Source organism: Chrysochloris asiatica, unplaced genomic scaffold (genome assembly GCF_000296735.1).
Source record: "Chrysochloris asiatica unplaced genomic scaffold, ChrAsi1.0 scaffold00164, whole genome shotgun sequence".
In the NCBI taxonomy this organism is placed as follows: Eukaryota; Metazoa; Chordata; class Mammalia; order Afrosoricida; family Chrysochloridae; genus Chrysochloris; species Chrysochloris asiatica.
In genome coordinates this window covers 3,922,878-3,935,501 of record NW_006408682.1, presented here as the reverse complement: position 1 = coordinate 3,935,501, position 12,624 = coordinate 3,922,878, and the positions used below count along the sequence as shown (strand labels likewise).

The window sequence follows — 12,624 nt, the reverse complement described above, 5'->3', positions numbered from 1 at the left end:
TTATTATTAATAATTAATTATGTAGTATGTTATTGTTATTTCATAACAATATTCTATTATAAGAATCAATAAATTATAACATTATTAAGAACCATTATCTTATTAATTAACATTTGTTGTTGTTAAGTGCTGTTAAGGAGGTTCTGACTCATAGCGACCCTGTATAGGGTTTCGAGAAGCGGCTGGTGGATTTGAATCGCTGACCTTGCAGTTCAAAGCAACCTTATGATTGAGTGCTTATTGTATAGCAACACACCAGGACTCCAATGAACAGTTGTTGTTGTTGTTGTTGTTGTTATGTACCATGGAGTCGGTTTTGACTCATAGTGACCCTGCACAAGGTTTCCGAGGCTGTGAATATTTATGGGAGCAGAAAGCCTCATCTTTCTCTGGTGGAACCGGTTGTAGCTTCGAACTGCTGACATTGAGGTTGGCAGCCCGACTCGTAACCACTATACTACCAGATAGTAAAACAGTTAGCATATATAATTTCATTGAATGTAATTAAAAAGAATAAATCACACTCACAGAGTAATTTAGGTGTTTTGGGATGTTTTCGAGTCTGTTTCCATTTCATAGGAAAGAACTAGACTTGTGTCTGCTTTATGCCACTAGTGAGCTAAGCCTGTCCTAAGAATTTACAATAAAAAAAAATAATATGGTTCCAATAGGTATCTAGCCTAAGTTTGTTCCCTTAGAATTTAAGCTTATCTCTTTTTTGTTATCCTTACTGCAAACCAAGATTAGATAGACTTGCATTTGCTCAGGTTTCAAATTATTAGTAAAGCAATGTTATTTAATATATTTTTTTAACTTCCTCAGGTATTGCTGGCAGTATTAGGATTCTGTTTTTATTTTTAAAGGTCGGTTTATATAATCCTCTAAATAGCTAAGTCATAATAACTTCCTCATTTTTTTTCCCTTGCATTTAACCTCAGTGACTTCCATTTATTTCTTGAATTAGAAATTGCTTGCATTTGGCTAAGGTGAAAACGTTAGGCCATTTCCATGACAAATACCAACATATATTATAAAGCCAGTATAATTCAACATATATTATAAAGCCAGTATAATCCAACATATATTATAAAGCCAGTATAATTCAACATATATTATAAAGTCAGTATAATCCAACATATATTATAAAGCCAGTATAATTCAACATATATTATAAAGCCAGTATAATCCAACATATGTTATAAAGCCAGTATAATTCAAACAGTATTGTACCAAGGCAGGGATAGATAAACAAAAGAAAGTCCAGAAAATAAACCCTTTTGTTGTAGTTGTTGTTAAGTGCTGTCGAGTCAGTTCTGACTCATGCCAAGGCAGACTGCCACATCTTTCCGTCATGGGAGTGACTGGTAGGTTTGAACCATTAGCCTTTTAATTAGCAGTTGAGTTCTTAAACTAGTGTGCCGCCAGAGATCCTATAACAAATATAACCAGGAAAAAATTTAATCTTGAAATAAAAAGAGGTACTAATGAATAGTGCCTATGTATGCATGATAAAATTATAGAAGTTAACATCTGTTGAATGTTTTTTCTGTGCCAGCCCATTCTAAATTCTTACATGTATTCACTTCTTTAAAACTCGAACTGCAAGGTCGGCGGTTCAAGCTCACCAGCAGCTCCTCTGAAACCCTATACAGGGTGACTATGGGTCGGGACCAACTTGATGGTACTTCAGAACAACAACAACAACAACAACAACCCTAGTGGAGAAAAGATGGTTTACAGAGGTAGAAGGTGCCTGAACTAGGATTCAAACTCAGTTAATCCAGCATCAGAGCTGTGATCTTAACTACTACACTGCACTAGATTATGTTTCAGGACAACTGGTGCCTGAATCTAGGCTTGAGTTTTTATCTATTTATGATCAGTAATCTTAGATAAAAAGGAGCACTGGTTTTGCAGTGGTCAAGTTCTTGGTTTCTAACTGGAAGTTCAGGGGTTCCCTCCTTGGGAGACATGCAGTAGTCTGCTTCTGCACAGATTTACTGCCTTAGAAACTCTATAGGGACAATTCTACTTTGTCCTACAGGGTCACAGTGAATCCGAATCTAGTCCATGGTAAACATTTTGCCTTGTTTTATTAGTCGGCAGTGGAGCCCTCGTGGCACATTGGTTAAAACGCTGGACTGCTAACCAAAAGGTCAGTGGTTTGAGCCCACCAGAGACTCAGAGAAAGAAAGATGTGGTTATCAGCTTCTGTAAACAATTTATAGCTTTGGAAACCCTACAGAGCAATTCTAGTCTGCCTTATATGGTCTTTATGAGGTGGAATCAACTGTATAACAGTAGGTTGGTTGGTAGTTATTTTTAGTCACATGGAGCCCTGGTGGTGCAGTGAATAAAGCAATCTAGAAGTTTGGTGGTTGGAACCCACCAGTCATTCCATATGAGAAAAAAATGTCGCAGTATGCTTCCAAAACAATTTATAGCTTTGGAAACGCTACGGGGCCAGATCTACTCTTGTCTTATAGGGTCACTAAGGAGTCGGAATAAAAGGAGCTCTGGTAGCGTAGTGGTTACAAATCGGGCTGCGAACATCAGGGACAGAAGTTCGAAACTACCAGCTCTTCTGTGGGAGAAAGATGAGGCTTTCTGCTCCTGTAAAGATTTACAGCCTCGGAAACACTTACAGGGTCACACAACAACAACATGAGTCAGAATTGCCTCTGAGGAGAGTGGGATTCTTGGACATGATGGAAGGGCCAACGATGTACATGCACTGAAATGTGTCTCTGCTTTCTTCAACATTAGAAAGGGATGTCTGAAACAGGAGGGGAGGGTATAATGACATTTCTGGAAATATTCTATAGTCCAGTAGTTTCTGTCTTACCTAGGAGAGTCAGTGTTTTCTGTTCCATGTAGCCCACGGTGAATTGTAATGATCATGCAGTAGCTGCTTTTGGTTGTATATAGAGCTTTTTAACACCAAACTTCTTTTTGCATTCCTTAAGCATATGGGATATGTAGGCCTGGCACATAAACAGTCTTCTCTTCTTTAGTAAGAACATTTTCATTGCCATGTTCCTAAGAAAACAGCAGTTTAGTACATTAGCATGCTAATATTTAAAACTCTATCACAAACCTAAGGTGCCCTAAAGGTGCAGTGAGTTAAATGTTGGGCTGCTAACTGTAAGGTCGCAGGTTCAAACCTATCATCTGTGTTCTGCAGGAGAAAAATGAGGAAGTCTGTTTCCATAAAGATCCACAGCCTTGAAAATCCTTTGGAGCAGTTCTACTCTGTCCTATTGTTTCGCTATGAATCAACTGAATGACAGTGGGTAGAGCAAATGGTCAGCCAAAGGAAAAAAACTCTGCCGATCAAGGCTATACCACCCTAAATGTACCTGATCTTGTCTGATCTCAGAAGCTAAGCAGGGTTGAGCCTGGGTAGTATTTGGATGGGAAACTGCCTAGGAATACTGAGTAGTGTAGGCTTTTTTCCCTCCCGAGAGTTGCCTCAAATATTTAGGTGCCCTGGTGACACTATGGGATAAGCAATCACAAGATTGCTTACCCACCAGCCACTCCCCAGAAGAAAGATGAGGCTATCTGCACCTGCCAAGCTTTACAGTCTCAGAAACCCTAAGGAGCACTTCTCCCCTGACCTGGAAGGTCGCTATGAAGCAGAATCCACTCGATGTGATTTTTTTTGTTTCTTTGTTTTTTTGACTTAAGAGCATCTTGGGGTGAATGATAGGTGTTGACAAAATTCATTCTCGATAATAGTCATTGACAATAATATTAATTCTGCAATTAGCAGTAAGATCAGCGAGATCATGTACATGGGAAGCTAATCAAAGTTGAATAGAAAATTGCATTTGCAGAAGTGCAATTAAAAATGCTTTTTAAATAAGTATTGCATATTCATTAAGCATAACCAAAAGACTATTTTATTAAGAATGATAATGACAAGGGGGAAAGAAAAGATGGAAACCAGGCATGGTGGTTTTTACTGTATTTTAGTCCTCTCCCACTTAACAAATGCACATTGGATTTACATAAGTTTTGTTGCCTTTCTTCCTGGAAATTTTGACCAACTGAGGTTTAGTGATATCAGTTTCCCAAGGTTTTCTTCCAGAAGAGTACACTACACTCATACATCTTGAACCCAAGTCAGCTGCCTTCTATATCCACAAGAGGTCCTAAAAGCAAACTTGTAAAAAGCTCAGAGCTTTCTCACTCTCCCTCCTGAGACAGTAATGAAGTTGCTCTTTGCCTGAGATGGATAATAACATGGTTCACCAGAGAAATGATGGAGGATGCTCGCTAGGGCACTCATCAGACTCTGCCTAGAATGAAAGGTAGTTAAAGAAGAACCTCATGACTACCCGGTATACACAGTAGTACTGTTTCACAGAAATTACAAGAGCGTGACCTTTCTGAGCAACACCTTGGTGGCACCATGATTAAAGCACTTGACTGACAACCAAAAGGTCAGAAGTTGGAATACACCAGCCATTGCACAGGAGAAAAGTATGGCAGTCTGCTTCCATAAAGGTTTACAGTCTTGGCGTGGCACTGTAGAATAAGCACTGGGCGGCTAAACAAAAGGTCGAGGGTTCAGATCTACCAGCCACTCCTTGGAAACCCTATCCAGGGTTACTATGAGTCAGAATTTAACAACAACATAGGGTAGCACTGTAGCAACTTGGGTTGCCAACTGCAAGGTCAGCAGTTCAACACTCCCCCACCCCCACCCCAGTTGCACTTCGGGAAACCCTACTCAGAGTCACTATGAGTCAGAGTGTACTTGACTGCACTTAACAACAACAACAAAAAAAGGTGGCTATAAGTCAGAAATGACTTGATGGCAATGGTTTGGGGATCTTTCGGAATCATATTCCCAGGCCTGTCTTCCAGTGTGCCTGTGGGTGGGTTTGAACAGCCAACATTGTGGTTCGTAATCAAGCGCTGTACAGTTTGTGCCACCCAGGGCCTCCTGTGTTGGAATTGACAGTTAACAAGAAGGAAGAGAAAAACCATTCCTGACACCTGCTGGGTGCTAGCATCTGGCCAACCACGTTCTCTGTCCTCTTGATTGTATCTGGCACCAGAGGTGAGCTTCTGGAGAGCTCAGGCCTCTGCTACACTTTCCAGTCCTCACAGCTCCAGCGAATGAGAGGAGTTCATCAGATGTTTATTCCTTAAGGTGAAAGGCTGGTTAGAAGTCGATTGAGAAGGAGTTGAAAGTAAGACCGAAGAGGTTGCTGTTTATCTGCACTCAAGAAGCCAGTTCAAGCTTTAAGCAGGCTTTTCCCTTCCTTCCTTCCTTCAATCACAGACTTTCTTAACCCTAGTATTACTGACATTTGTCATAGAAAATGGTCTTGTGCATTTGTAGAATATTTGGCAGCATCCCTGGCTTCTGTCTACTAGATGTCGGTAGCAAAACCCCCAGTTGCAACAACCAAAAAATGTCTGTAAGCATTGCCAAATAACCCCTGAAGGATAAAACCAAACCCAGCTGAAAACCACTGAGTTGTAAGGAGGAGTTAGTGAGACTGGAAGTTGGGGAGACCAGATGCTCAGATCAGAAGAGGAACTTTAAAAAAAAAAAAAAAAAAGGTGATGGTAGGGTATGGAAGAGATTAATTCAAGTGTAATTTAACCTAAGGTGTAACAACTCCTATTACTGTTGTTACTGTTGCTACAAACACCAATAGGATTTTGGAGTCTCATATAGAACTGTTATGGAAGATTGAACTAGAACTCTAAAGACAACTTCTCTTGTCTCTAGGAAACTATTAAACCTGACATTGTTTGAAGAAAACTGCAGCCAGAGTTGTCAGAATATGGTTATGGTCAGTTTTTCATTCATCTGAATACACGCACCCTTTATGTAACTGCAAGTATCAAAAGTAAACATGAGCCTTTTAAGGCAAATGGTCAATTTAAATTTATAAAGCTTTTATCGTAAAAAAGAAAATATTCCTTTGGATTATGCATATAATTTCCGTTAGTTAAAGAGTATGTTGTAAAAGTCCAGGTTGTTACCCTCTGAAATGTGGAGCAATGTTCCTTAAGTCCTGGCGGATGTTCTGTTCGATCAGTTTTAGGAGAGGAGTGGAGATGCAGAAACATGTAGTATATATTATTGTTGTTAAGTACCGTGGAGTCGGTTCAGACTCAGCGACCCTGAACAGGGTTTCTGAGGCTGTAAATCCTTATGGGAGCAGAAAGCCTCATCTTTCTCTCGCAGAACAGTCGGCATTTCGAAATGCCGACCTTGAGGTTAGCATCGCTATTCGTACCACTATGCTACCAGAGCTCCTTGAAGTATAGATTAGGTGGAAACAATTTGATTTTGAGAAAACTGCACATTTGTTGTTTATTCCAGTGACATCAGCTAATAGTAGATTTCACTGTAACTAAGTAATGTAGCCATAGCATCTGGTGGCATACAGTTGTGACCGAGCTGCAGTTTACTGGTTAAATAAGGCGGAGTTTAGGCTACATTTGGGTTGCCTATGTTTTGTTGCCATGGTTTCATTTTTCTAATCCTCTTTCTGTTTATATCACCAATAAAGGACAGTCATAATATCTTCCTATCTTTCAGCATTCATGATTGGGATGTGTGGCTATTTCCAGCTCAATAACCGTTTTGAAAAGACATTTACTTGATGTCCCTGTAGACTGACAACAAAACCATTCCACCTCATAGTGACCCTATAGGACCCTTGAGTCCATTCCACCTCATAGTGACCATATAGGACAAAGCAGAACTGCTCCATCTGGTTTCCGGAGCTATCATCTTTACAGAAGCATCTTTCTCCCACAGAGTGACTGGTGGGGTTGAACTGCCAAACTTTCATTCAGCAGCTGGGCACCAGCAGGGCTCCAAGAGTAATGACAGAGAGAGAAACGCCTTGATTTCGATCTGGCTCTTGGTACATGATCCTTAGTGGTAATGTCTCTCTGGACGGTGGTATCAGTCTGGCCTCATAAAACACCATATTTATGTTTATGATCATTTAGAAGAGTTTTCATTTCTATCACAGAATTGGCTGATAAAAGGTGCATGAAATCCACTCATATTTTTCAAAGTTAGTTTCTAGTGTTGTAAAACACTGTGTGTAATTTTGCACTTCAAATTCATCTTTTGGATACTGTCTTGAAAATGTCATCAGGCTCAGTGTGAAAGTTAGCACCAAGCACCTTGTTTCTTTGTGCAATGTTCAGTTTTAAAAGATTGCTTTGGCTTTTGCGATGTGGACATTAATTCTGCTGGATTTCAGTCCTGGGTTCCTACCACCCCTGTTCCCTAGCTTTCAACCACAAGAAGAGTTAATGATTGTGATAGTTAAGGTTTTATGTGAAATTGACTGGGCTAGGAGTCTCAGCAGATTAGCTGTTAAGATGCAGCAATTGCCCATGATGAGACCTAATATAATGTTAATAATATCTATGATGAGATTTACTATGAACAGCCAATCAATTGAAAGGACGTTTCCTTGGAGGTATGGACTGCTTCCAACATATTAGCACTCTCAAGCAAAGCTTACTTACTTTTTACTAAGTTGGTTCATGCATTTAGCTGATCATCTGTCCTCGGTCCTCGGTTTGTTTGGGTTCCATCTTGGGTTCATCATCTCTTGTAGCTATGTGAGTCAACAGAAGCCTCTAGCCTGACATCAGACCCACTTGGAAGTTGCCCACCTCTGTAACTGTGCAATCAAGATGTATTGATCATTACTGGTGATTGGAATGCAAAGGTTGGGAGCAAAAAGAAAGGATCAGTAGTTGGAAAATATGGCCTTGATGATAGCAATGATGCTGGAGAACGCATGATAGAATTCTGCAAAATCAATGATTTGTTTATTTGAAATACCTTCTTTAGACAACATAACAGACAACTAGACACATGGACCTCACTAGATGGAAAACATAGAAATCAAATTGACTACATCTGTGGAAAGAGAAGATGGAAAACTCCATATCATCAGTGAAAACAAGGCCAGGGGCAGATTGTGGAACAGACTATCAATTACTCATATGCAAATTCAAACTGAAGCTGAAGAAAATGAAAACAAGTCCACGAGAGCCAAAATATGACCTTGAATATATCCCACCTGAATTCAGAGATCATCTGAAGAACAGATTTGATACATTAAACACTAAAGACCGAAGACCAGAAGAGTTGTGGGATGACATCAAGAACATCATACATGAAGAATGCAAAAAGTCGCTGAGAAGAAAAGGAAGAAGGAAAAGGTCAAAATGAATGTCGGAAGAGACACTAAACTTGCTCTCCAGCATAGACATGCTAAAGTAAATGGAAGAAATGAGGAAGTACAAGAGCTGAACAGAAATTTCAAAGATCAGCTCAAGAAGATAAAGCTAAATATTACAATAAAATGTGCAGAGATCTAGAATCAGAAAACCATAAAGGAAGAGCACGCACAGCATTTCTCAAGCTGGGGGAACTGAAGAAAAAATTCAAGCCTCGACTTTTGTTATTGAAAGAAGATGGAAGGAATACACAGAGTCCCTGTACCAAAAGGAAATGGTTAATGTTCAACTGTTTCAAGAGGTAGTGTATGATTAAGAGCCAATGATACTAAGGGAGGAAGGCCAAGGTGCATTGAAGGAATTGGCAAAGAACATGGCACCAGGAATTGATGGAATCAAAATTGAAATCTTTCAAGAAAGTGAGGTGGCACAGGAGGCACTCACTCTTTGAAATTTGGAAGACAACTATCTGGCCGACTGATTGGAAGAGATCTGTATTTGTGCCCATTCCAAAGAGAGGTGACCCAACAGAATGTGGACATCATCGTATAATCTCTTTGATATCACATGCGAGTAAAGTTTTGCTAAAGGTAATACATAAACAACTACAATCATACATTGAAAGAGAACTTCCAGAGGTTCAAGCCAGATTGAGAAGAGGCCACGGAACGAGGGATATCATTGCTGATGTCCGGTGGATCTTGGCTGAAAGCAGAGAATACCAAAAAGATGTTTACTTGTGCTTTATTGACTATGCAAAGGCTTTCTATTGTGTGGATCATGACATGCCATGGATAACATTATGAAGTCTGAGTACTCCAAAACACTTAATTGTGCTCATGAGGACTCTGTACCTGAACTAAGAGGCAGTTGTTCGAACAGAACATGGGAACACTTAATGTTTTAAATTTTAGAAAGGTGTGTAACAAGGTTGTATTCTTTCACCATACTTACTCAACCTGTATGCTGAACAAATCATCAGAGAAGCTGGGTTTTATGAAGAAAAACATGGCATCAGGATTGGAGGAAGACTCATTAACAACCTTCGATATGCAGATGATACAACCTTGCTTGCTGAAAGTGAAGAGGACTTAAAACATTTATTGATGAAGATCAAAGAGCACAGCCTTCGGTATGGATTACATCTCAATGTCAAGAAAACAAAATCCTCACCACTGGACCAATAAACAACATTCTTATCAATGGAGAAAAGATTGAAGTTGTCAAGGACTTCATTCTTCTTGGATAAACTATCAACACTCATGGAAACAGCAGTCAAGAGATCAAATGATGTATTGCATTAAGCAAATCTGCTGCACAAGACCTTTATAAAGTGTTGAAGAGCAAAGATGTCAGCTTGAGGACTAAGGTGCGTCTGACCCAAGCCATGGTATTTTCAATAACCTCATATGCATGGGATGGCTGGAAAGTGAATAAGGACAATCGTAGAAGAATTGATGCCTTTCATTTATGGTGTTGGAGGAGAATGTTGAAAGTGCCATGGGCTACCAAAAGAACCAATAGACCTGTGTTGGAAGAAGTGCAGCCAGAGTGCTCCTTGGAGGCCAAGATGACCAAACTTCGTCTCTCATACTTTGGACATGTTGGGAGGGAGTGGTCGCTGGAGAAGGATATCATGTTTGGTAAGGTGGCGGGTCAGAGGAAAAGATGGAAGACCCCCGAGATGGATTGGCAGCATCGATGGACTCAAGTGTGGCAACAATAGTGAGGTTGGCCCAGGATCAGGCAGTGTTTCATTCTGCTGTGCATAAGGTCACTATGGGACGGTACCGACTCGATGGCACCTAACAACAACAACAGTAACTATGTGAGCCATTTCCTTGATATAAATCTTTCTCTCTCTAGAGAAACAAAACCAGTTACAAATATGTGGTGGTGGTGGTTATGTGCTGTGGATTTGATTCCTACTCATAGCGACCCTGTACAGGGTTTCCAAGGCTGTAAATCTTTATGGGAGCAGAAAACCTCATCTTTCTTTTGTGGAACAACTGGTAGTTTCGAACTGCTAACCTTGTGGTTTGCAGCCCGATTTGTAACCACTATGCTACCAGAGCTCATATATATATATATGTTATTGTTAAGTGCTATTGAGTTGGATCCAACTCAAGATGAAGTTGAAGCAAATTAAAACAAATCCATGAGATCCAAAATATGACCTTGAACATATCCCACCAGAATTTATAGATTATCTCAAGAACAGATGTGATGCATTAGACACTAATGACTATGAACCACAAGGTCTCGAGTTTGAGCATACAGTCACTCCTGGGGACAAAGATGAGGCTTTCTGTTCCTAAAACATTGGACTCAGAAAACCCTGATGTCTGGACTACAGGGCAGACTCCAATGAGTGCAAATTCCAGCCTGCCTTTCAAATATGGTGACGACATGTAGGGGCCGGCAAGGTTTACAGACAAGAATCAGCAGCTCTCTGGAAATGAAGGAGAGGATGATGATGTGGAGACCACCGTGAAGAAAGACTCTGATGACATTCGGGCATCTGTAGAGATTAGGATAACAGAGCCCAATCTGTGGAAAGTGAAGCAAATAATGTAGTCTTCATCAGAACACTGGGAATAGAACCTGAGAAATTGGTGCATCACATTCTCCAGGAAATGTACAAAACCAAGAAGAAGATGACTCGGGTCACTCCACAAATGTTACTCATTTAGGGCACATGTAAGGCTTTCTTAAAGGATGTGAAAGGTTTTCTTAAAGGATTTGAGAAAATATGCAGAAAAATTTTGGAATCTTGGTTTAAATCACCAAATCAAGGGACATTTCAGATTATATATAAGCACTGTGTATATATATATATATATATATATATATATATATATATATATATATATAGAGAGAGAGAGAGAGAGAGAGAGAGAGAGAGAGACAGAGAGAGAAGATGCTATCAAAGAATTAACAAGAATAGTAGGCAGTCTCAGTTCAGAAAATAAAGTGTATGTTACCAGTCCACAGCATACAGTGGTAATAGAAACCATCAAAGCTGTGTTTTGCCTGAGTGCTGTGAATGACTGATTTACACATGGTTCAGAAAGAACAACCTACAGGAGGTCGTGAAGAGTGCAAAGGACATGTCACAGCTGAACCTATAGCAGGTAGCACATGCGGGAAATGGGAAAGAAGCTGAACTGGAATCTGGTGACAAATCAATCAAAGGAAAACAGCATCAAGAGGAGGCGCCACAGAAGAGTAAGGAGGTGGTGTGGGGCGGAGTGCCGTGGAGTGCGTTCTGACTCACAGCAACCCTGTACAGGGTTTCCGAGGCTGTGAATCTTTACAGGTACAGAAAGCCTCATCTATCCCCTGCAGAACTGCTGGTAGTTTTGGATTGTTGACCTTGAGGTTAGCAGTTGGACTCATAATCACTACACTACCAGAGTGAGAAGGTGGAATAGACAAAACCAGAGGCTGAGACACTGGTAGAGAAGGAAGGAGGAACAAAACCTGAACTTGCAAGTCAAGTTCTCATAGACCTCTATGAGACCTCACAATGACCTCACATGGGGTGCGGGGGACATCATTCAGTGTTAAAGGTAGCTTTCTTTCTTTTTTTTAATGTTTTATTGTGAATTATGTGATAGTTTACATGGGAGAACATTAGTTTTACATTCATCTGATCTATATCGTTTCATTGCCATGGTTACAATCCCCTCCATGTATCATCAACCAGCCAGCCACAGGGTATACCCAGCAAGCCTTCCCCCTCCCCCCACTGGGGTCATCAGCACACAGCCCCTCTCCCTCTCTCTGGGTCTAAAGTCCCCAGCCACTCCATCTTTCCAAGGCATTGTCTCTGCCTCCATCTCTGGCATCACTGCTTCTCTGGGTAGGGTCCCGCTCTCCGCTCTTCTCCCTTGATGGTTCCAGAGACTTTCGCTCCTAGACTGCAAAGTTATTCACTCCTCTCCTTGCTACAAAACATCTACCTTTACCTTTCCAACCCTCACAATCATTCCTGATAACAATTATTCACTATTGTATCACAAGAGACCCATCCGCGTTTCCTTTCGTCAGCTCCGCCTAGACAGATTGGATACTACTCACTGGAGAGTCTAACTTCCTCCAGGCCCTCTGGATCTAGGTTCCCTCTTGAAAGCTTGTAAGCCAGTCACTTCTTGCCTTTGTAGGCCCCCCATTTTGGGTAGTCAATGTCCAAGTTGCCCATCCCTGTCTACTCTGTGTATGGAGGGGGTGGGAATGATCCTTGCTGTAAAGATTTGTTCCCTCTTTTGAGCTACTGCACCAGAGGTGTAGGTCAAGTTCATGAAATTGTATCAGATTACTCTTTTTTCCCTCTTCTTTCTTCTTCTAGTTGAGCTCTGATCATCCAGTCATTGAAGG

General features: G+C 40.6%; 1 pseudogene; it reads left to right on the top strand.

Moving 5' to 3' along the window:
• Positions 1-10,611: 10,611 nt before the first annotated feature.
• On the top strand, positions 10,612-11,777 carry LOC102813095 (annotated as a pseudogene).
• The last annotated feature ends 847 nt before the right edge of the window (positions 11,778-12,624 follow it).